Raw genomic sequence first — 23400 nt, 5'->3', positions numbered from 1 at the left:
CCTAGAAACTATCAGGGAACCAATGGATCATGGGAAACCCATTTCTGATCTTGGTCTTGCCTTTTCCTGGGTTACTTTGAAAGGACCTCCAATTATTACTAACATGGAGCGTTGAGGTTCAAAGATCCCTCTTAGTTCCAAGGAAAAGAAGATGAATCCGTTCTATGGTTGCCAGCAAACAACTGAGCCTTTGGACAGTTGCCAGGCAACATGCCAAGTGCTTTTTCCTCTAATGTGTAGAAACGGCAGGCAAAGTGGTCACTGGCTGTCAAATTTAGGGTGACTCACATGTCACACCAATTCATAGTTCAGTGCTGCAGGAACAAGCCCTGTCTTTGCATACCCTCTCCTCTCATAACACACGCTGTGCTTAATTAGCAGCTTTCTGGTTTGACATTATATACAGAGTAGCCCATCTGCCCTATACATTTAAAGCAGTAGGATACCACATGAAACAGGCATGGCTCCCCCCCCAAGAATCCTGGGAAGGGGTAATTTGTGAAGGGTGCTGAGACCCCTATTCCCCTCACAGAGCTACGATTCCCAGAGTTCCCTGGGAGGATGGATTGTTAAACCGCTCTGTCAGGGGCTGCGTGGGCAGGACTGATGCCAGCAATGTGTGGGACCAGAGCCAAAAGTGGTTGGGCTCACTCTCATTTCTCTCTCATTTTCTGCCTCTCCCTTCTCTCTCCCCACCCAGTGGGCTGCTCCTTGCCAGGGGTTTGAACTGATTGCTCAGCTCCCAGAGAGATTTAGAGACCTTGTATAAGAACAAAGCATATCAAGCAAAATTAATATGCTCCCATTCCCCCACCACCACCCTGCATTCTCTGAGCACCCCAGACTTTCAGTGGAACTACTGGAGAACTCTGATAATGATTCTATTGAGCTTGCCATACAATAATGACTCTCAGAGTATACAGATCAAGATTCTGGTGGTGCATGTAAGAACTCTTGAAATCAACTCAGTTCCCTACCTCTAGTCCACTCCAATTTTACCCACCCCCCCTTTGGTGCAAAGTCAGGGACTTTAAGAGGAGGGAGAAAAATTGAGAGAAGGCCTGTGATAACTGTAATGAGAGATAGGCTGTCAAAGCAGCGCTGGAGCATAGAATGTGCACACTGCCTTCTTTAATAAAAGCTTTTTCTATTACAGCTGCTGCATGGTTTCAGTACCCAAATCTTGTGCTTGACCTATGATTAGAGCAGATGCCTGTCATCTAATAAGCAGTACATTTCACTCCATTTCCCATCTCAGTGTTATCACATGACTTCAGCCAAGACACTTACACTTTCTGTACCTAAGATTTCCTGTGTGTGGATCTTAACAACGCAATGCCTCAATGGATTGTTGCAGGCTTTGATTACTTTGATAACTGCTTTGTGATCAGAGGGTTAAAGTTATTAATTGGCACTGCCATTTGTAAGAAGATTTACAAGACACTGGTCACAAGCCAGTGCATTGACTAATCTGACTAAGATCAATGAGAGAGTAGAGCTACACGTTACACGCAGAAGCCCAATGGGTGTTTTTCACAGGGAAATGCGGCTTCAAAAGGGGCAATCTGGAGCAGAGAAGTGGGGAGGGGAGGAAGGGGGAGGGAGGGAGGGAGGGAGGGAGAGGGAGAGGGAGAGGGAGAGGGAGGGAGAGAGGGAGAGGGAGAGGGAGAGGGAGAGGGAGAGGGAGAGGGAGAGGGAGAGGGAGGGAGGGAGAGGGAGAGGGAGAGGGAGAGGGAGAGAGGGAGAGAGGGAGAGAGAGAGAGAGAGAGAGATTTAACCCTTCCACTGCCTGCCATTTTTCTGCTCCTAATTGTCTTTGACCTAGCTGGTTTTCCATCATTTTTTACATTTACAGTATTTATCATCATCATCACCACCACCTATTTATAAAATGCCTAATATGCATCAGGTGCTATACGGATGAAAAATAAATAAAATAACCAAAAGTCGCTGCCCACAGATGACAATCTAAATAAAAATAACAGTGAGGGAAAAGGAGAACAGGGTTGGAAGGAAAGTGAGTAGGGAGGTAGATAAAATAAGACAATGGCGCTTTTAAAGTGCTATATATATTTTCACTTTCCAGAAGGCTGCTCAGGCTACTTTTTCCTACAACAATAAAACATACATTGCATTTCATTTTGAATTTAACAGTGTACTGTTCGATTTAACTGTGAATTTTTTAACAGTGTACTGTGAAACAAATATATTTCAAGCACAAAATAACAAATTGCTAGCTATTAAAAAAACAACCTCACCCAATACCTCCCAATTAAAGGATACTATTTTATCTACTTTTGCTTGCCTGCTCCTCTAGATAGCTTTTTTATTCTTTTGATGGCAGCACCAAATGTATATGTGCGCTGTTGGAACACATGCCTATCATATGAATGCGCTAAAACAAATATAGCAACCTGCCAATTATACTGGGGTCATACTAGGACTGGAGAGGCCCAGGTTCAAATCTCCACTCAGTGACTGATTGGATGATCTTGGGCTAGTCACTATTTCACAGCCTAATCCCCAGTCAAGTTAGTATATTGGTGGCATAACTTCCTGTCTGCTGCAGGGGCTGTTGATTGTGAGGTACACTTATACATATGGGGTGGTTCTGTTCTTCAGTTGCAATGTTTTGGGATGAAGTTTTTGAACAAACATCAATGCACATGGATCAAACCATGCCTAAAAATCTTTGACTGGCATTGTTTATTTTTTCACATGCATGGAAGATGCTGCACAAAAATCTTTATTTGATAGCAGCCAGAACAGAGATTTCCAGATTTTGGAAAATAGCCTCTGAGCTATCCCTGCAAAGCTCGAGTATGGTGCATTGTACTGGCTGAAAAATGGACACATAATAAAAGTTTTTAAAGTAAACTGGCTGGAACTTGCTAGATTAAATGTAAACTAGATTAAATGTTCTTCACCTAGGCTCTCCAATCAGGTGAGAAGGTATGAGCCCATCACTTCAGTTGGACCTGGAAACACCCTCATTTAACTAAGATTTCTATCTTAATTTCCAGTCAGAGATTTTTTTTCGTTTGAGTAATATGCTCCAAGCATCTGTGGTTGATGCTTAATGTATCATGGTTAATGACATCACTGGGGCTCTCCCCCTGTGACATCACCAGGGTTTCCCCCCATGATATCACTAGGGCCCGCCCCTGAAATCTCAAGAGTTTGAGATGCTTCCGACCTGGCAACCCTAATTACAAAGATTAAATTGGCTTTAGTGCAAGTACTATACTATACAGCCACAGGAGTGGCTGTATACTATAGCCAGCGTAGATTTTTCACATTCCGCAGTGTTAAATTGAAAATACCCCCCATGCCATTATGATGCTTCCCATAAGCTCATTTCAAAATAAAACCTTACCAAATTTACAGTCCTGAACTCAGAAATGCTTGCTTAACAACCCTCTCAATTTTCATGGCAATACACAAAACAGTCAGAGAGAATAGAGAGTTCAAAGTCTAAAAAGAGAGAAAAAAACACCCAGAGCCCTTTTGGACTTTCTTCTCTTAGTTCTCATAATCTGTTGAAATTCATTAAAAATCAACCATGTTCATAGAGTACGTGTAATCCTAATACTGACCTTGCCCCATACTCTGACCTTCATCTTCTGCAGTTTAAAAGTTAAAAAAAATGCCTGGCTGATTTTTAATTAATTTAAGAAATTTTGGCTGGAAGCCAATGATAATGTGGGGCATGCTCAGTAAGAACCAACTGTCAGTGTTCTAAAAGCCTCACAGCTGCTGGGCTTGGCTAATCAGGGGGCCACACCCACACCAGACTTTGATTTCACTTGAGACAGTCATGGCTTCGCTCAAAGAATCCTGGGAAGTGTAGTTTGTGAAGGGTGCTGAGAGGAGACTCCTATTCCCCTGAGAGAATGGTTAACAGTCAGCCACTCTGATTGAAGGTCTGTGAGAGGAACAGGGTGTCTCCTAGCAACTCTCAGCATCCTTCATTAACTACTCTTCCCAGGATTCTTTGAGAGAAGCCATGATTGGCTTTGAGCCATGGCTTTGAGAGAAGCCATGACAAATTGTTTTAAATTGTGTTTTAAATTGTTTTTAAAATATGTGTTTTTAAATTTGTATATTTGTTTTTAATGTTTTTAGTTATTGCAAACCGCCCAGAGAGCTTCGGCTATGGGGCAGTATACAAATACAATAAATAAATAAATAATGATTGTCCAAAGTGTAATAGAGGCCTGGTGTGGATGTGGCCAGGGACAGCTTCATTTTAAATTTGGGTGGGAGGTAGGGTTGCCAGGTTCAGGCCCTGAGACTGATCCTGTATCTTCAGGAGAAGAGAAAGTCAGCCAAATGCAGGTGTTCTTGCAACACTGTAATGGGAAAAACCACAAGGTGGAATTCTCCCTTCCCCCTGCACAACTTTTAAAGATACAGAAGACCTTTTGGTTGCCAGGCCCGGCCTCCAAGAGTAGGGTTGCCATATTGTCCGGTTAGCTGGGTTTTACCCTGATTCTTTGCAAGCCACCTGGTGCCTGTTTAGCCCCTTAGCTGGCCCAGATTCTCAGCTTTAATTTTTAAAAAAAAGTTTCTAGGTGGTCCGGTTCTTGAGATATACATAAAAACATCAGCCAACCCCTGACTGTTAAATCTTTCTTTAAACAGTACTGTATAGCACTTTGTAGCTTTAATCCCGCCCGTTGAGGATTGCAGCCAATCAGTGAAGCCAGGGTTGTGTTTCAGTTTGACTGACCTGAAGCAGTCTCTAGAAAACCTCATTGCAATGCCAGAAAATGGTGGTTTCCCCCCGTTTATCTGAAAATCCCATAAATTGGGTAAGTATATACATTTCAGGATTTTTTCCTCTTGTGTGCAGGAGTCAGATCCTGGGCAGTGTTTTGAAAACCTTCCCAATACTTGCTTTTGTAAAAGCAATGCTAATCCCATATGTCCAGAGTAAATCCCATTGAATTCAATAGGACTTACTTTTGAGTAGACATAGTTATGAATGTGCTGAAAATCAATGGGACTTTGGAGTGAATGTACAAAAGAATTGTGTTTGTGTTCTAACTCTTTCTGTTCCATCTCCAGTCCTATTTTAAAGCAAGTAGGCAGGGCTTACTTAGGTATTACAGTTTTTATTCTGTAGGAAACTAATACTGATTTTTTTAAACCTAATACTGATTTTTCTGCAATGACCAACTGGTTTGACAATAAACTATTATATGGGCTGTATGTATTTATACATCTGCAGTGTGTGTGTGTGTATGGAGTCTTTCCAACAACCCTGTGAGGGTTGGAAACCAAGGCAGCTCACAACAAGAAACAAAGCCATTTAAAATCCAATAACCATAAAAACAAGTATAAACAATTGCAAAACAGCGTAAAGTGGCATGATTCAGAATTTTGGGTTGTGTGAATGAAGTTGCTTATCACTTGAGGTTGCATTTCTGTCCCTGTTTGAGTAAGCCCCACTGAATACACTGGGACTTGCTTCTGAATAAATAAACCTAGGATTGCACTATAAATATCTTTACAGTTTGTGTAAATAATAAATATATTATTTATATAGTCATGCTTATATAAATATTTCTTCTTTTATCATTTTTTTGGTTTTTGGTTAGGAATCCTGACTGGTTGTGAGATGCTTAGTTTTCTGCCTTACTCATAGGAATCTTGTCGTGGTTGGTATGGTATTGCATTCATGGTACGAAATTGCCTGAATCAGTATAAGGCAGATTCCTTGGTTCCTAAAAGTGGGAAGAGACTTAAAGGCCACAGTGACTCCAACATTTATTTATGTATTATTTACAACATTTATATACCGCTTTATTGTAAAAAATCTCAAAGCGGTTTACAGAAAGAATTAAAACAATAAAATTATTGGCAAAAGCATTAAGGACAGATACTTAAAAACATTCAAAATAATAAAATCAACAATGAGTTAAAAACAGATTTAAAAATACAATAGCTTCCACATGCCTGGAGAGGCTTGGCTCAAGAAGTGTAGGTGCTGCCACTTTACAGGACTGATTTCTTACAAGAGCAGAACAAGTACTATGTGGCACCCATAACATGGAAAGCACAGCTTGAACTTGGTCTGGTAGAAAATCAGCAACCAATGCAGATTTCAGAGCAGAGGTATGATGTGCTGATAGGATCTCACTCATGTCAGCAATTGAGCTGCAGCATTCTGCATTAAATGCAGTCCCCAGGTGAGGTTGTGCTGCATGGGGATTTCTGTCACCTTGGCTGACTGGCTGCTAGGATTTTTTTAGTTTGGGTTTTTGGTTATGAATCCTGACTGGTTGTGGGATGCTGAGTTTTCTGCCTTACTCATAGGAATATTGTTGTGGTTGGTATGGTATTACATTTAGGAAAGTGTTACTGCCTTTTGTGTTGTTTTTTTCCTATTTGCATTTCACTTATCTTTAACCTCACTCCGTTACAGCCATAGAAGCAACAGCAGCATATGCAAGATAATTAACTCCCATTAGTGATAAGAGCAAGAATTTATAATTATTATTTTAATTAAAACAAGAGGCTTATCAGTACTTTGAAGAGGACCAGATATTTATTTTCTTTCTGAGCCCAGGACTGGGTCTTTCATGATGCCCGGTGGGGGGAGGGGGAGGAGGAGGAGGAGAGTAGTCAATAAGACAGACATCCTGGCATTGGTAATCTAATTAGCAAGGTATGTGTGGGGTTATTGCACACTTCCAGGCCCAGTTTCATTTTGAGTATGGAGGTGGAACCTGTGTAGATGTGGTTGATCAAAGGGAGAAGAAATTTTGAGTTAAGCAAAGCTCTGCTTTTATAAAACCTAAGAAACATACAGATACTTTGAATGTCTGAGTGCCTGCACCAGTGGAATACTGGAGGAACTTGTAAAACTTGCTGCAACAGTATTTAGAACTGAGCATGTGGTGTGAAAGACTCCTTTTCCTAACATTTTGGCTTCTTGTTTTTCTCCACCCACCACATCTCTGAAATATATCGTATATGTAATGGTTAACTGTACTGCTGCCCTGACTTACTTTATGTTTGTTGATATTTTGTGTTTTTATTATGTTTTTATATTGATTGTGTATTTTTATTGTTTTCATTATATTTGTAAGCTGTGCTGAGCTCTGTTTTTAACAGCAGAAGGGCAGGATATAAATCCTCTTAATCAATCAATAAATATTCCATAGTGTTGGAAACTAGAGTCTAGGCATTTAAGGCTGAAAATGTTGCTTTAAAAAAAAGATTTCTCACATCTTTCCCCAGTTTTTGGTGGTAATTCCTAGGAACAAAAACAAAACAACTGGACAATCCAAATATTTATATGCAATTAATACGCAAATAATTTGCATAATATGCAAATAATATGCATAATATGCAAATTAGCCTGCACAGATTTGTGGAACTGGAATATGGCAACCCTATCCAAGAGGTCTTCTGTATCTTTAATAGTTGTGCAGGGGGAAGGGAGAATTCCACCTTGTGGTTTTTCCCATTACAGTGTTGCAAGAACACCTGCATTTGGCTGACATTCTCTTCTCCTAAAGATACAGGATCAGTCTCAGGCTCTGAACCTGGCAACCCTAGTGGGAGGCTACATGTGCCTTCTGTAGAATAAAAAGGTGGGGGAAACGCTGAAAAGCAATGATACTGTTCACAGTGTTTTCCTTTTGGAAAGGAAAGCGGCTTCCCTTCTGCCCAGTGCCCACCCACCCAATCTCCTCCCCTCCTCCCTCCCTGCCCCTCCCCCAGGTCAGTGTTGGACTATGACCTGGGACACCAGGGTTCGAATCCCCACACAGCCATGAAGCTCACTGGGTGACCTTGGGACAGTCACTGCCTCTCAGCCTCAGAGGAAGGCAATGGTAAAACCACATCTGAATACCATTTACCATGAAAACCCTATTCAAAGGGTCACCATAAGTCCGGTCGACTTGAAGGCAGTCCATTTCCATTTTCAAACATGATTGCACAGAAGTAAATCTCATTGAATTCAAAAAGTATGCAAATGACCAAGGCCTCCCTCCTATCCCCTCCCTCCTATCCCCTCCCTCCTATCCCCTCCCTCCTATCCCCTCCCTTTTGCCCCTCCCTCCCCCTCCCCCTCCCTTTCACCCCTCCCTCCCCCCCTCCCCCTCCCTTTCACCCCTCCCTCCCCCTCCCCCTCCCTTTCACTCCTCCCTCCCCCTCCCCCTCCCTTTCACCCCTCCCTCCCCCTCCCCCTCCCTTTCACCCCTCCCTCCCCCTCCCCCTCCCTTTCCAATCCCCTCCTCCCCCTCCCTTTCCAATCCCCTCCTCCCCCTCCCTTTCCAATCCCCTCCTCCCCCTTCCTCCTCCCCCTCCCCTTCCTCCTCCCCATGGTCAGTTTTACCTACATTAACCATGATTGCCTGGAAGTAAATACCATTGAACTCTATAAGCATGCAAATGATCAAGCCTGCCCTCCCCTCCCCCTTCCTTTGTCCTCCTTCAATATCCTCCTTCACCTTTCCCCTCCCCCATGGTCAGTTTTACCTATCCTAAGCATGATTGCATAGGAGTAAATCCGATTGAATGCAATAATCATGCAAATGATCAGACCTGCCTTTCCCCTCCTTCCCCTTTCCTCTCCCTTCCTCCTTCCCTCCCCTTTTCCTTCTTCCTCTTCCCCTGCCCACTTCACCCCTCTGTCCCTCCCCCCGTCAGTTTTACCTATCCTAAGCATGATTGCATGGGAGTAAATCCCACTGAACTCAATAAACATGCAAATGATCACATCTGTCCTTTTTCTCCCCTCCCCCTTCCTGCCTGTTCCCATCCCAGTCCTCCCCTCTGCATTTCCACCCCTCCCTCCTCCCTCCTCCCTTCCCCATCCCCTGTGGTCAGTTTCACCTATCCTAAGCATGATTGCAGGGGAGTAAATCGCACTGAACTCAATAAGCATGCAAATGATCAATCCATTCTCAGCAAACTTGCACAGGATCCCATTTCTTACCTCCTGGATTAAAAAGCAGGGAAATTCACTAATAGGCAAAAAACCTTGCGGTTTACGAATGTACCTATAGCCCACAGATATTTCTATAAAACTTTAAAAAGCAGGGAAATTGGGCAGCTATAGTGAATTCACCAGGGGAGCAGGACACCTGACCTCCTCTCTGAGATATTGGACTGACCTACAAATTTATCAAAATGTAAACACAATTTGGGTTGGTCTTTCACAGTCCAATCCACTTCCTGTGTAGCTTGGAAGAATTTGGTAACATGTGCCTCTGAGCATATGGGGAGTGGTGGCAACACCTGCAATCAGCCTAAATAATAGAAATAGCTGTGCTGATCTTGTTTTTGCAGGGAGGAAGCAACCCATATCATAGTTATGTTATGTAATCTCCAGAAATACAGACTAAAAATGGAAAATAATAAAGAAATCCAAGGAAGCAGGATGAAAAGAAACAGAAATGACAGACTGGATATTAAAACTAAACATTAAGGAAAGGCTGATAGAGGATTATTGATAACTGATCAATCAGTTCAAACTGGTAAGACTTTTTTCTGATTTTATTACCAGTATGCTTGTTTTTAAAAACTCATATAGGCTTTGTAGGAACACCTCTTTTCAAAATAAAAGTGAGTCATCATGACAGATTTGTTACCAAACAGAAGCTCTCTCTACACTGTCCATGAGATCCACATAAATCTTGAGGGATTATTTTTTTTACTGTAAAAATCCAACATAAATTGGCCTAAAGGTATTTCTAATCATCATGTGATTTCTGAAGTCCACAGCATGGTTGTATATTGAGCTCAAGGATTTTAGCAGACCTATTGAGAGCAGGCCAGGAATCAAAAGGAAGGAAGCAAAATCAATCTAGAACCGACTGCTACTGCAATGCCACACTCTTTAAAGATGCAGGATTTGTGGCAGGGAGAAAAAAATAAAAGAGAGAGAAAAAAAGGAGACCTTGTTTATGAGGCAAGGAATGTTGAAAAGTGAAAGAATGTGTGCTGTGTATGAAATGAGACCATAAAAAGTTATTTTGCATATAAATTGATGAGTCAATATCTGCACAAACAAATAAAAAAGTCACAATGCCTTTCAGTCTCTTAAGCATTTTTACACACAGCAATCTTGATCTTTCTAATGACAGTGACAACAAAGCCTAAAGAGGCTGTGTCCCATAGGTGGGCTAACATGGGGCTTCTGAGTCTTCATGAGATAAATATCCAATTAATCTTGCCAGATACCCTTTTTGGTATCATTTTGTGATGACACACTTCCAGAGAGGATCCAAAAGCCATCCCCACTCATCACTGTTGAGGAGTTTGTATAGCCTAGGGTTCCCAAAGTCTGTTCTGTTTACCACCAGTGGTCCTTGCTTCATTCAGGTGGTCTGTGGATTTGTGGTTGAAGATGGGAGATGGCACATCCATTGCACTGAATATTCTTACTGATTTTTAATTGAATTGTATTGTATCCTTGTATTTCTTATACTGTATTTTATTGTATTACAATTTGAATTCTATGGAATTACAATTGCTACATCAGTCAGAAAAATCATGAAGTAGGCCACCAAGACCCTCAGCAATGTTCAAGTGGTCTATGGGGGAGTTAGGGAACTGGAACCACTGTTCTAGCCCAAAGATCCCAAATCGTTTTGAACCTAGAGGCACATTTAGAAATCTAAGAAACTGCTGCAAGCACCAAAAAAATACCAGTTTTACAGAAAATAAACAGACAATGCTCAGACCCCACCCCTAAAGCACAGGTAAAACACCTACATGCCCCCAAACAAGCACAGCCACAAATAATCAGGCAGCACCCTAAAAAAATAGTCAACCCCATCACCAACCAACCCCAAAAAGCTACGCTCAATTAAAAATAATTGGGAGGGCGCAGTTTTTTCCTATGTGTCTGAGGGTGCCAGGGGCCCTTGCTCTAGCCTGTGTTTAGCTTGTACTGCATGCTTTGTGTATACTGTAACACGTTACATAAAACATGTTACATGATACATAAAATAATTTTTTCATGGGAAGCGTGAAGCCTCAGGGTGTTTGGGGCTGGACTGCTTAGAGTCTGTTGGCAAGATGGAAATATTCTGTCTGTTATTAGCTGAGCTGCACAGATCCTACAGAAGGGAATGGAAGTTGGAAGGGCCTTGGCAAACTATAGGCAGGTGCAAGATTTTTCAGACTCAGGAAAGTGTAGAGAAGCAGTCTAAGTATAATTTGGTTTTATTGCAATCAAACAGTAACTTAAATTGAGGCCCATCAGAATCTTTCAGGGCTGCGTGACCAGATCTACCTTGTGTAGAGAAAGAGGAGTCTTAAGTAAAATCTGGGTTAAATCTACTCCATATGCTCGTCAGTAGAACTGCTAGGAAATCATAAACTGGACTTCTAAACACCACAGCAGGCTCCTATGAAGACAGTAGGCCTGGGGCTTTAGGAAAGGAGGGTTGGAACAGGAAGTGATCCTGATGAGGAGGCCACTATGAAGAGCCTGAGAGGGGAAAGCAAGCAAACTTGACAGGATAGGCAGAGAAGGAAGGTGCATATGGAGCTGCAGAGGTGAATATGGCTGTAATTTACAGAGTGACTTGAAATAACTAATCAGACCTTTGTCTGCAGTCCTCTAGGTACAACACCTTCCTTTTACCTTTGTGTAAGAATGTAAGGTGCATCTAAGTGTTTAATGCAGTGGTGGCTAATCTGTGGCTCTCCAGTTAATGTTGGACTCAGATTCTCATCACCCTCAGACAGCACATCCAAGTAGCCCTGGATATTGAAAGTTGTAGTTCAACAATATCTGGAGGGCCATTTTTAGAATGCCTTAGTTGCTGATATATGAACCATCAGTACTCTTTCCTGCCCTTTCTGGTCCCACTTTTCCTCTCTCTCTCTCTCTCTCTCACTCACTCACTCACTCCTTTGGCCACATCCAGATAAAGTAAAGTAAAGGCTGGCCCATTAGGGCGAATGGAGCACTGCCACACAAACCTCAGTCTGTCCTCACCCAGCCTCTACGTGCCTGCCTTCTTGCTTACAACCAGTCCGAGATATAGCCCTGCCTGTCAGCTTTCTTCCCCTTAGTCTCAGTATTGCCTATCATTAATACTGGCTCCACTTCTTGTTGGTCCAAATGGGCACCAGCCACCACTGGGTGGAACTACAAATCAGTTTTTTCTTCTTCCTTTAGATGTATGAAGGAAGGATATTAGAGGCTTGTGGCAAAGTGGGAATCATAGAGTTGGGCGTATAAGGACACCAAATCCAACCCCCTGCTCAATGCAGGAATCCAAATTAAAGCATACCTGACAGGTGGCTGTCCACCTGCCTCTTGAATGCCTCCAGTGTTGGACAGCCCACCGCCTCCCTAGATGACTGGTTCCATTGTCATACTGCTCTAACAATTAGGAAGTTCTTCCTGATGTTCAGTCAAAATCTGACTTCCTACAACATGAGCCCATTATTCCATGTCCTACATTCTAGAACGATCGAGAAGACATCCTGGCCTTCCTCGGTGTGGCAACATTTCAAGTACTTGAAGAGTGCTATCATATCTTCCCTCAATCCTCTCCATGCTAAACATGCCCAGCTCTTTCAGTCTCTCCTCATACGGCTTTGTTTCTGGTCCCCTGATCAGCCTCGTTGCCCTCCAGTTTGTCTGCATCCTTCTTAATGTGTGGTGTCCACAACTGGACGCAGTACTCAAGACAAGGCCTTTACACTTATCCCTGTTAAATTTAATTCTGTTTTCAGCCCAGTGATCCAGCCTATCAAGATCACTTTGAATTTTGTTTCTGTCCTTCAGGGTATTAGCTACCCCTTCCAATTCTGTATCATCTGCAGATTTGATAAGCATTCCCTGCACCTCCTCATCCAAGTCATTAGTAAAAATGTTGAAAAGCACTGGGTCCAGAACTGAGCCCTACAATACCCTGCACCTTACCTCCCTCAAACAGTACTCAGACACAAACTCAAGACTTCTGAGCACAGTGCTAAATTATGGCTTATCATTGCATACAGAACAGGGCAGTAGGGAAGTAGCCTTTCTGCTGAGTAGACTTTCATGCTTAGAGGTAGGGCAGTTAAGTAATCATAGATGCACATATTTTGGATACCTCATGACATTTGTCTGCTTTCTACTGTTCATGCTGCCTTGGAAGACAACTTTGTCTAGAGGGTGTCTGTTTGGTTTGGGCTGACACATCCTTCCTTGCCAGTATGGGTACTGAAAAACCCATAGATATAGCATCTCCATTGTAGTAGAACAGGTTTGGTATCTCCTACTATTTGCACATTCTGGAAACAATTGAAGATATTTTTGTTCTGATGGGCTTTCCCAGCTGGATGAATGGGTCTCTGCCATGAGTGTCCATTTTGTTTCATTTTCGTTTTGTTTTAAATATATCTGCTGTTGTTTTTTTTAACTGTTTTTCATTGTTTTTATTGTTCATTGCCTTGAGTTGACTTCATAGAAGGCAATTAATAAATTAATAAATAATAATAATAATAAATTTAATTTTTGAGTCGCCTATCTGGCCGAAACCACTCTAGGCGACGTACAACATTAAATTCAACAATACATAATAATACAATACATAATAAAATACAGCGCAGTCAACAATAACCATTTTAAAAAGCGGCAGTACAGGGCCATCAATAGACAATTTTAAAACAATATAAAGAAATTAGCCCACCCCGGGGACCCCAAAGACCTGTCCAAAGAGCCATGTTTTTAAGGCTCGGCGAAATGTATCTAGGGAAGGGGCATGGCGAAGATCGAACGGGAGGGAGTTCCAGAGAGTGGGGGCCGCCACTGAGAATGCCCTCTCTCTAGTCCCCACCAACCTAGCTGTTTTCGTTGGTGGGACGGAGAGAAGGCCCTGTGTGGCTGATCTGGTCGGGCGGCTTAGTTGGTGGTACTGGAGGTGCTCCTTCAGGTAAACTGGGCCGAGACTGTATAGGGATTTAAAGGTTAAGACCAACACCTTGAATTGGGCCCGGAAAACAACTGGAAGCCAATGTAGATGAAATAACACCGGCGTGATGTGATCACGGCGGCAGCTGTTTGTAAGCAGGCGTGCCGCCGCATTCTGCACCAGTTGTAGTTTCCGGACCGTTTTCAAGGGTAACCCCATGTAGAGCGCATTGCAGTAGTCTAAACGAGAGGTAACCAGGGCATGTACCACCAGTGGGAGCTGATGAATAGGAAGGTAGGGTTTCAACCTCCGTATGAGGTGTAGTTGATACCAAGCTGCCCGGCTCACTGCCAAAATCTGAGCCTCCATGGACAGCTTGGAATCAAGAACAACCCCGAGGCTGCGGACCTGATTCTTCAGGGGCAATTTTACCCCATTAAGATTCAGGTCAGCAACACCCAACCTTCCCCTGTCACCCACAAGTAGCACCTCGGTCTTATCAGGATTGAGCTTCAGCCTGTTTCTTCCCATCCACCCACTCACGGATTCCAGGCACTTGGACAAGGTCTCTACAGCCAACTCCGGTGAAGATTTAAAGGAGAGATAGAGCTGCGTGTCATCAGCATATTGGTGACATCGCATCCCAACACCCCTGATGATAGCTCCCAGCGGTTTTACATAGATGTTAAATAGCATGGGAGAGAGGATAGAACCCTGTGGTACTCCACAAGTGAGGGGCCAAGGGTCTGAAACCTCATCTCCCAATGCTACCTGTTGATGCCTGTCAGAGAGAAAGGAACGGAACCACTGTAAAATAATGCTAACAAAAATAATGTCTCAGTCCAGGAACCTCCAAGTGCCAGGGCTCAGTCTTGAAGTCAACTCAAGATGTTTTGAGGCCTACAATCCAAGTGGCACCTCTTCACTAAAATATACTATTTCATTAAATATATGACAATGAGTTGTTCTTCAGTTATGCTCAGAGCTTGCTCCCTGAAGTGGCCCTCCTAACTTTGTCTAATGGTAGGACCAGCCCCGACAAAAATATGTGCACTAATAATGAAAAGAAAAAAGCCTTGTTACTGTGAACCAAGTACACCATACAAATGGAATTAATGGAGATGGGCTTCCAGGTTAGGAGATAGAACTTGAAGTAAGCAATGGTCCCCTCCCCACACTGGTCCTATGATTACATCTATCTTTATTGCAGATAGGCAGAGAGCACCATGGGCCAAAAATAAAATATGGCTTGAACATATTAAAAAAATGCAATTAAACATGTTATACATGTGACATTGTGGAACTATGGTTACATAAATATTCTCAGGAACATGTACCAAATGTACAGTGGGGTGAATAAAATGAATTGCAAATCTTACTTCCAAGATGATTTATAACAGGTATAATAACATGTTTAAATTAACAAAGGCATAAGCTCACCGATTTAAGTGTTACCTGAACATGCAGCACAAGGAAACATGTCAGTTAATCCTATTTGGTTTTTCTTTCTACATCTGAATCACTCTTTGAACAATATCAGAGGGGATATTCAGATTTGTCCTACAGTTCTTTAGTCATCCAATATTTTGACATTTTTCTTAGGTACAATTTGTTACAAATACATAAATATAAAACTGTTCTGATGTTTACAACAGGTCAAAAGACTTTGAAGAGCAGCTTTTGTGCAACAATTGTATCCAAGGGAGTAATATGCATATGAAAACTGAAAGATTGTGTAAAAAATGTATCCCAGGGCATAAAATCGTCTATTGTCTCAAAGAAAAAGGTGAGCAACATTAAAAAAACAAAACAATAAGAATAACCACAATGTCTTTGACCAATTATGAATAATTCATGTTTCATAGTTATTTAGGGAAAAAATACAGCAGCATTGGCAGGTGTTCTGTGCCTTTGGGCATATGGAACAGCTATCCCAAGCTCCAGCCTTAGAGGTGGCACATTGAAGCTACACTTCGAGCATCCTTGCTGCTGATGCCACAGGGACACCTTGGTCAAAACACTCTAAAACATCATAAAAACAGACATTAAAATATATTAAATCTTTAAAAACATCTTTTTTAAAAAAAGGTTTAAAAACATCTTAAAAAGTAATCCCAACACATGCGCTCCTCTCTTATTCGGCAAAAGAAGGGATCAGCAACAACATTAAGGCTGCTATCCTATACACACTTTCATCGGAGTAAGTCCTATTAAACACAATATGCCTTACTCCTGGGTAGACATGCATAAGATTGCACAGTGAGGCTGTGAAAATAAGAGATGGCGAATCAATAGTCCTCCAGAAGTTGTTGGACTACAGTTCCCATCATCCCTGACCATTGGCCATGCTGACTGGGACTGACAGGAGTTGTAGTCCAACAACATCTGGAAGGTCACAGGTTTCTTACTACTGGTGTAGGGTATATGTAACAAAAAACTTCCTCTACCTATATTTGCATATCAAACTTGTACTAAAGGAATGGAAGAAAGCCAGAACAACCCTTCTCAGACGTTATGCCTTGGGTCATCCATGGTATACTAACATCCACTTCTAGCCAATATTTCATAGAAAATATACTGGAATGCTATGAACCTATTGAAATCATTGGGACTTCTAAACAATGGTCTTTTAATTCACAATCTGAGGCTTCAGTCATATGCCCATTTACCAAGGAATAAGCCTATTGAGTTGACTATAAAAACTCTTCCCATGGTGTTAAGGAATTTATAGCCTGGATGTAACACACAAGAAGTTTCACACAATGTTCTGGTGGCCCCACCACATTCTCTTCCTATTTACTAGAAAGATTCCATTAACTTTTATCACATGCTACAAAAAAATATTGCCATGCCATCATTTATTTAAGCCCAGTATGAGGAAATATGTTTAGCCTGACAGCTGTATTCCCTCATGTGTAACCTTCCAGGGGCCACATGACAGTGGTTGGTAGGACCAGAGCAGGGATGGGATGATCTGTCAATTTTGGTTCTCTCAGTTTGTCATTTTTCTAATCTTAAATTCTGTTCTCTACATTTCTGCAATTTTCATTTTAAAAAAATCCTCATAAAAATTCTCTAGCATTTTAGTGTGCATTTCTCCTAATAAATACATTTTTGTTTGCGGTTTTGATGAAAGTATACTTTTTTGCAAGCAAAATGCATGTTATATGTCATTTTATCAATATATTCATTTTGTGCACACTTTCCCCTAATATATGCATTTTTATAAACATTGCGTGGTTGGAGAATCACATTGCAAAATGCATATAAGTGCAAATTTCAAAGGATGGCTGTGTTTCAGTTCTCAGTTTTGGAAAGTGCAAATGTGATAAATTCAGCTTTCAATACAAACTGCATCTAATTTCTTCCCCATTCCTAAACCAGAAGCAAAAATGGGTGGTCCAACAGATATGAGTCTTGCCATCGTATGGTAGGCTGTATTCTACCCATGCAAAAGTCAAAGCTTTCTGACTTTTGTCAGAAGTGACACCTCCACACTTTTCCCTCCTTGAACCAGGCAAACCAGAGGCATTATCACAGTTCAAGGACATGTTTTTGCCAGGCAAGGGCACTTGAGGATGATGTGAAGCAGGGCCAGTGAAGGATGTGGCATGCAGAGGAGTGTGGCCAGGGAGAGTCCAGAGGGTCAGAAATGGAGGCCTGAAAGGCTGCATTTGGTCCTGTGGCCTGAAGTTTCCCACCTGATTCAGAGAATTCCCTTGTATCTATAAATAGATACAACTAAAGCAGGTGAAATATGTAAACTGTGCAAGACTGCAGCCTTATTTAACGTCACGGTGAACAAAAGGATGAAATGCTAAAGGATAAAAATTAATACTTTGTAATTGCCAAATCATGAAACACTTACTATAATGCAATAGTCTGTTTCATCAAATCATTAATGTAGGTTTTGGCCCTAGCTAGTAAGTGAGAAAGTTAGGTTTATTATAGACAAAAATGAGGGTGGAGGAAAGGCACTATTTTTATTTTCCCCTTATTCTAAGCAGCAGCACCTGTGTGTTTTGCAGTAACACAGAGGGACAGGTGTTCCCAAGCCATATGCACCAGGGAAGAAGCTATGTTTATGTATAAAATATGACTTCATCTATTCTGCTGGAAAGCAGAATGCTCCATGGGCAAAACCATACAAGGATGGTGGCTGAAAGAAGAAAAATAATATTTATTGGAAGCAAATTTTAATCGGTCAAAAAAAAAAATAGGTCCATTGATCTGGTTTAGAGGTTGGCCCTTCAAAAAGACGTTTATAAATAACTTGTCAAAACTGACAATCTAGTGGGATAACTAAGTTGTATACAGTCAGTTAATGTTCTGTATGTTGCCTTCCAAAAGCTGTTATGAAAAACCTTCTACAGTGCATATGACATAATTATAAAATATTATGACAATACAACATTACATGTTAAGAGTATCAGCCGGGTAGTTGCTATGGCCGAGGGATAAAAGAAAATAACTTTCACTGAGCTTCTTTAAATGTGATTTCCAGTAAAATGTTATTTTGCAGATTGTCAGAGCAAACTTGCTTCTTAACAAAGGGAAAAATAGTTGACGATCATTTCAGTAGGGATGACGCAAAGTGCACTTTATGAAGTACAAAAGTTATTGTTGTTATGTGCCTCCAAGTTGACTAAGACTTATGGTGACCCTATGAGTATTGCCACTTAATTTTTTTCTTCCAGTATCCTTGCAGCATTTCTTCAACCAGTTCTTCAAATGATATGTACAGCAATATTCTATATGTTAATGCAAACTCATTTTCCTTACATTTTCTTGCTGCTTGCTTTCTAAATGAACCACTTGTTGCAAAAGTCTTTGTGTAATGATGATTAGTATTTCTATAAACAAGAACAACAATATGTAAGCAATGCTAATTTCATACTCTGGTGGAAAACAAACGATAGGATTCTCACCCCATTAATAATTCCTTGTCTATCTATCTAGATACATGTGGTTCTTTGTGTAATGGATTAAAATCTTTGTTAACGTTGTGGAAATCCTCATTTCCTTTTTCAGTGAGATACATTGGAGCTGTGTTTTATGGCTGAGGGTATATCCGTTTAACAATAAGGGACTGATTCCAGTTCACCATATTTCTATTTTGCTTTTCTATGTCATATTGAAAGTTACTAACAAAATTAAACAATAAAAATACAGCATTAAAATGATAAAAGCACAATATAAGCAGGAAAAAAAACCCAATACAAATATGGCAGAGCACTAATCAGAAATGAAAAGCCTGCTGGAACAAAAAGTTCTTAGCTGCATGCATCTGTAAGATGAGAAGTAGCCTGAATTTCCCTGGAGAGATTATTCCACAATCTATACTTTTTATAATGACATTTTGAAGGCTGCCATCGTGATTCAATATCTGCCTGAAAAGAACTGATTCTTTTTGTTTTAACAAATACCATTCAGATCTAAAAAAATGGGGAAGTCAGACTGGTGTGGACTGAACAACCTGCTATACATAAAGGAGAAGCATGAATCTAGGAATAGGTTTATTTTGGCAGTGATTCTAAGCCTTCCCATAATTTCCAGTTATACCAATATGGCTTTATTTCCTTTCGTTAAGTACATTTTGGATCAAAACTCAAGAGTCAAAAACTGAAATGCACATATGTCAGTGAAAGGTTTGAAAACATTCTAAAGACAATTTAACATTTATTGTAGGTCAGCACATTAACAGCAGAAACATACCATAAAAATAAAGCAGTTTGAAATCTACTTGACTATCACGGCTTTCCACCTCCCGAGGTGTCATGGGACTATATATTTGCAAAGATGCTGAAAACCCCATTTTCTCTGTGCGTGGAGATGCTAAAGCTCTCTAATAGAATTTTCATTGCATAGAAAGTTACAATTTCCAGAGCATTTTGTGCCAACCTTTGGGATACTTTTTTGGTAGGTTCCTGTGCCTATGACAGTGGTATGCTAGACAGAAATCCAGTTGCTGTTCTTTTCGTGGTATGGGCATGCAGTAATGGAAAAGCTTAAATTAGTTTTTGGCTAATATGCAAGTTAAGGCAAAGAAGTCCTACCTAGAGTTTGCCTGTTTATTTAAATATTTGTAGCCCACCTTTTTGCCAAAAGTCCTTCAAGGAAGCTAATAATATCAAAATGAGATAATTACAATATTTTAAGAACAGGGCAGGATATAAATCTAATAAATAAATAAAACAGTGAACTGCTGGGTTGTCAGCTGACCAGAAAAAAATTAGCCTGCCCTGCTCCTGTGCTTTCAAGAAAGGACTGATCTGTAGAAATCAGGCTTTTCATGGCTGTTCATGACAAGATCTGCCAATTGCTGCAGAATCAGCCACTGTTAAAGGGACAGTTCCAGGGCTTGTTCAAAAGTTAGCAGTCCTTGCTCTGCTAAAAAAAAAAAGTTTACAACCATGAAATTAGTTTGGGATTGTTGGGGGGGGGGAGGGTTGGTAAACAGGAAGCATATTTTCACATTACACAAAATGTTCTGTTGCATTTCCCAAGTCTGAAATGTGGAAGTAAACGTAGACCAACAAGAGCAGTGCCCCGCAACCTTTCCACACCACCCTGAGCCACCTTTTATCCTAGCTTCCAAAATGCAATCCACTTTAATATTTATCTATTCTTTTGCCTCTTTCCTCCTTTGTCATTTTCTCCCATTTTTTCCAACTTTCTCCTTCCCTCCTTCCTTTTCCTCCCTCCAAAACATTATCATACTGGTCAACACATCTTTGCGGGAAGGAGTGGTCCCAGCCACCCTGAAAGAGGCACTGATCTGAGCACTCCTGAAAAAGTCCATCCTAGACCCATTGGTTTGTGACAACTACCGCCAGATCGCAAATACCCTCTTTTTAGGGAAGGTGATTGAGGGGGTTGTGGCACAACAACTGCAAGTACTCTTTGATAAAACAGATTATCTTGACCCATCCCAGTCGGGGTTCAGGCCTGGTTATGGGACTGAATTGACCTTGGTCACCCTGTTGGATTACTTTTATCGGGAGAAGGGCAGGGGGAGTGTGACCGTTAGTCTTACTTGATCTCTCAGCGGCTTTTGATGCTATTGACATGGTATCCTTCTGAGCCGACTTAGTGAGATGGGTGTGGAAACCACTGTTTTACAGTGGTTCTGATCCTACTTCCAGGATCATTTTCAGAGAATAGCATTGGGCGATTGTCTTTCGGCCCCCTGGCATTGTGCTATGGGGCGCCGCAGGGTACCATCTTGTCCCAATGCTGTTTAACATCTTTATGAAGCCCTTGGGAGCAGTCATCAGGAGATTTGGGGCAAAGTGTCAGCAGTATGCTGATGACACCCAGCACTATTTCTCTGTAACATCTGAATCGGGAGAGGCTGTGCAAGCCCATGACCACTGCCTGGACTCCATGGTGGACTGGATAAGGCCAACAAAATGAGTCTGAATCCTAGCAAGACAGAGGTGCTGTGGGTTGGTGGTTCCTGAGTTCAGATTATTGGTCAGTTCCCTGCTTGGGATGGGGTCATACTCCCTCTGAAAGAGCAGGTTCATACTCTGAAGGTGCTCCTGGATCCATCCTTATTGCTAGAGGCCCAGATGACCTCAGTGGCTGTTGTTGTTATGTGCCTTCAAGTTGACTACGACTGATGGAGACCCTATGAATCAGCGACCTCCAAGTGGATCTGTTGTGAACCACCCTGTTCAGATCTTGTAAGTTCAGGTCTGTGGCTTTCTTTATGGAATCAATCCATCTCCTGTTTGGCCTTCCTCTTTTTCTACTCCCTTTTCTTTTCCCAGCATTATTTTATTTTCTAGTGAATCATGTCTTCTCATGAGGTGGTAAAGCAGCTATGGCTGTTTCTGGACTGGGATAGTCTGACCACTGTTGTCCATGCACTGGTAACCTCCAGCTGTATTACTGTAATGCACTCTCTGTGGGGCTGCCCTTGAGGTTGGTCTAGAAGCTGCAGCTGGTGCAAAATGTAACGGCGCGACTGCTCACTGGGGCAGGGTATTGCCAACATCTCTCCCTGCTTCTGAAAAAATTGCATGGGGTACCCATTAGCTACTGGGCTGTTCAAGGTTCTAGTTTTGGTGTACAGCTTGGGACTAGAATACCTGAAAGATCGTCTTACTTCTTATATACATAGTCGATTACTGCGCTCTGCAGGTGAGGGCCTCCAGCAGATGCAATCTTATCAAGAAGTCCATTCGCACAATGTAGGAAGCGGACCTTTAGTGTTGTGGCACCTATTGTTTGGAATCCCCTTTCCTTAAATATTAGACAGGTGCCATCTCTGTTATCTTTTCAGCGCCTACTGAAGACTTTCCTCTTTCCATAAGCCCTGTAAGTAGAGACCTTATCCCAGTCTGTGTCGGAATTGCTTTTTAAAATGTTTTTAAAGCTTTTTTAAAAAGATGTTTTGTTTTAATATATTTTAAAGTCTGTTTTTTAAATGTTTTAGAGTGTTTTTAGTGTTTTGTTTGTCGCTCTAAGCTCCTGCTACGAGGAAGGGTGGGATATAAATTTAACAAATAAAAATAATAACAATAAATAATAACGTGGCCACTGCAGTTATGAAGCCTAGATAGGTTCCTGAAGCAGTCGGGGCTACCATGAAATTAGTTTAATGCCAATGAGCTAAAATGTACACTTAAATTTAAAGTCTCTCTCTTCTGCTTTCTGTCCCTTATTAACAATCATAGGGATAATAATAATCATTACATTTTCACATTTTCACTCAGATTATTGCTGAGTGTGAAAAGGCTGGTTTTCTGACAAATTGTTTTCATGAAGCTTTGACTCTTAAGGACCCATTTTTTTCATAAGCAGCTTCAGTATATGAGAGGGAAACAGCATTAAGAGCTTGCAGAGACAAGCTACGACGACAGTATTTACAAACTTCCTTACAACAAAACCAACAAGTTTGGGGGCAGCTTAAACTCTACCAGCTCTATTGCTTTCACAGACTAGCATCCATCAGATGCATGAATGAATTATGTAAAAATCAATGCACCTCCCCAATTCATTATTGTATTTTAATGTTTAATTACTAGCTGCTTTAGCAAAAATCATTTCGAAACCGATAGGAATTTAAATGCATTTTACTTTGTCTTTTGATAATTAAGTATGATTGTATTCTCCTTAATGCATCTAATGAAAGGGACCTCTAATCCAAAAAAATTTACGCCACAATACTTTTGTTAGCCTTCAATATACCTTAAGAATCTCTTTGTTTTTGCTACCACAGACTAAGCTTGCAATCCAATACACGCTTACCAGGGAGCAAGTCCCATTGAACCGAATGGAGCTTATTTCTGAGTACACATGTATTGGACTGCACCCTAAGGTGGTAGCGTCCGCCACAGCTCTGGAAATTCCTTGAGACGCACGCAAACAAATCGCCCTGCGAAGCAGAAGTGGAGAAAATCACTCCTGTGTTGAAGAAGGCAGGGCAAGGCGTACCGGGCCGGAGAAACTGTCTTGATGATGCCATCACGCCACCACGTCCGATGGAGAGGAGGCGGAGAGAGGGCGGAGT

This window comes from Rhineura floridana, chromosome 7, assembly GCF_030035675.1.
Source record: "Rhineura floridana isolate rRhiFlo1 chromosome 7, rRhiFlo1.hap2, whole genome shotgun sequence".
NCBI lineage: Eukaryota > Metazoa > Chordata > Lepidosauria > Squamata > Rhineuridae > Rhineura > Rhineura floridana.
This window is presented reverse-complemented; position numbering follows the sequence as displayed.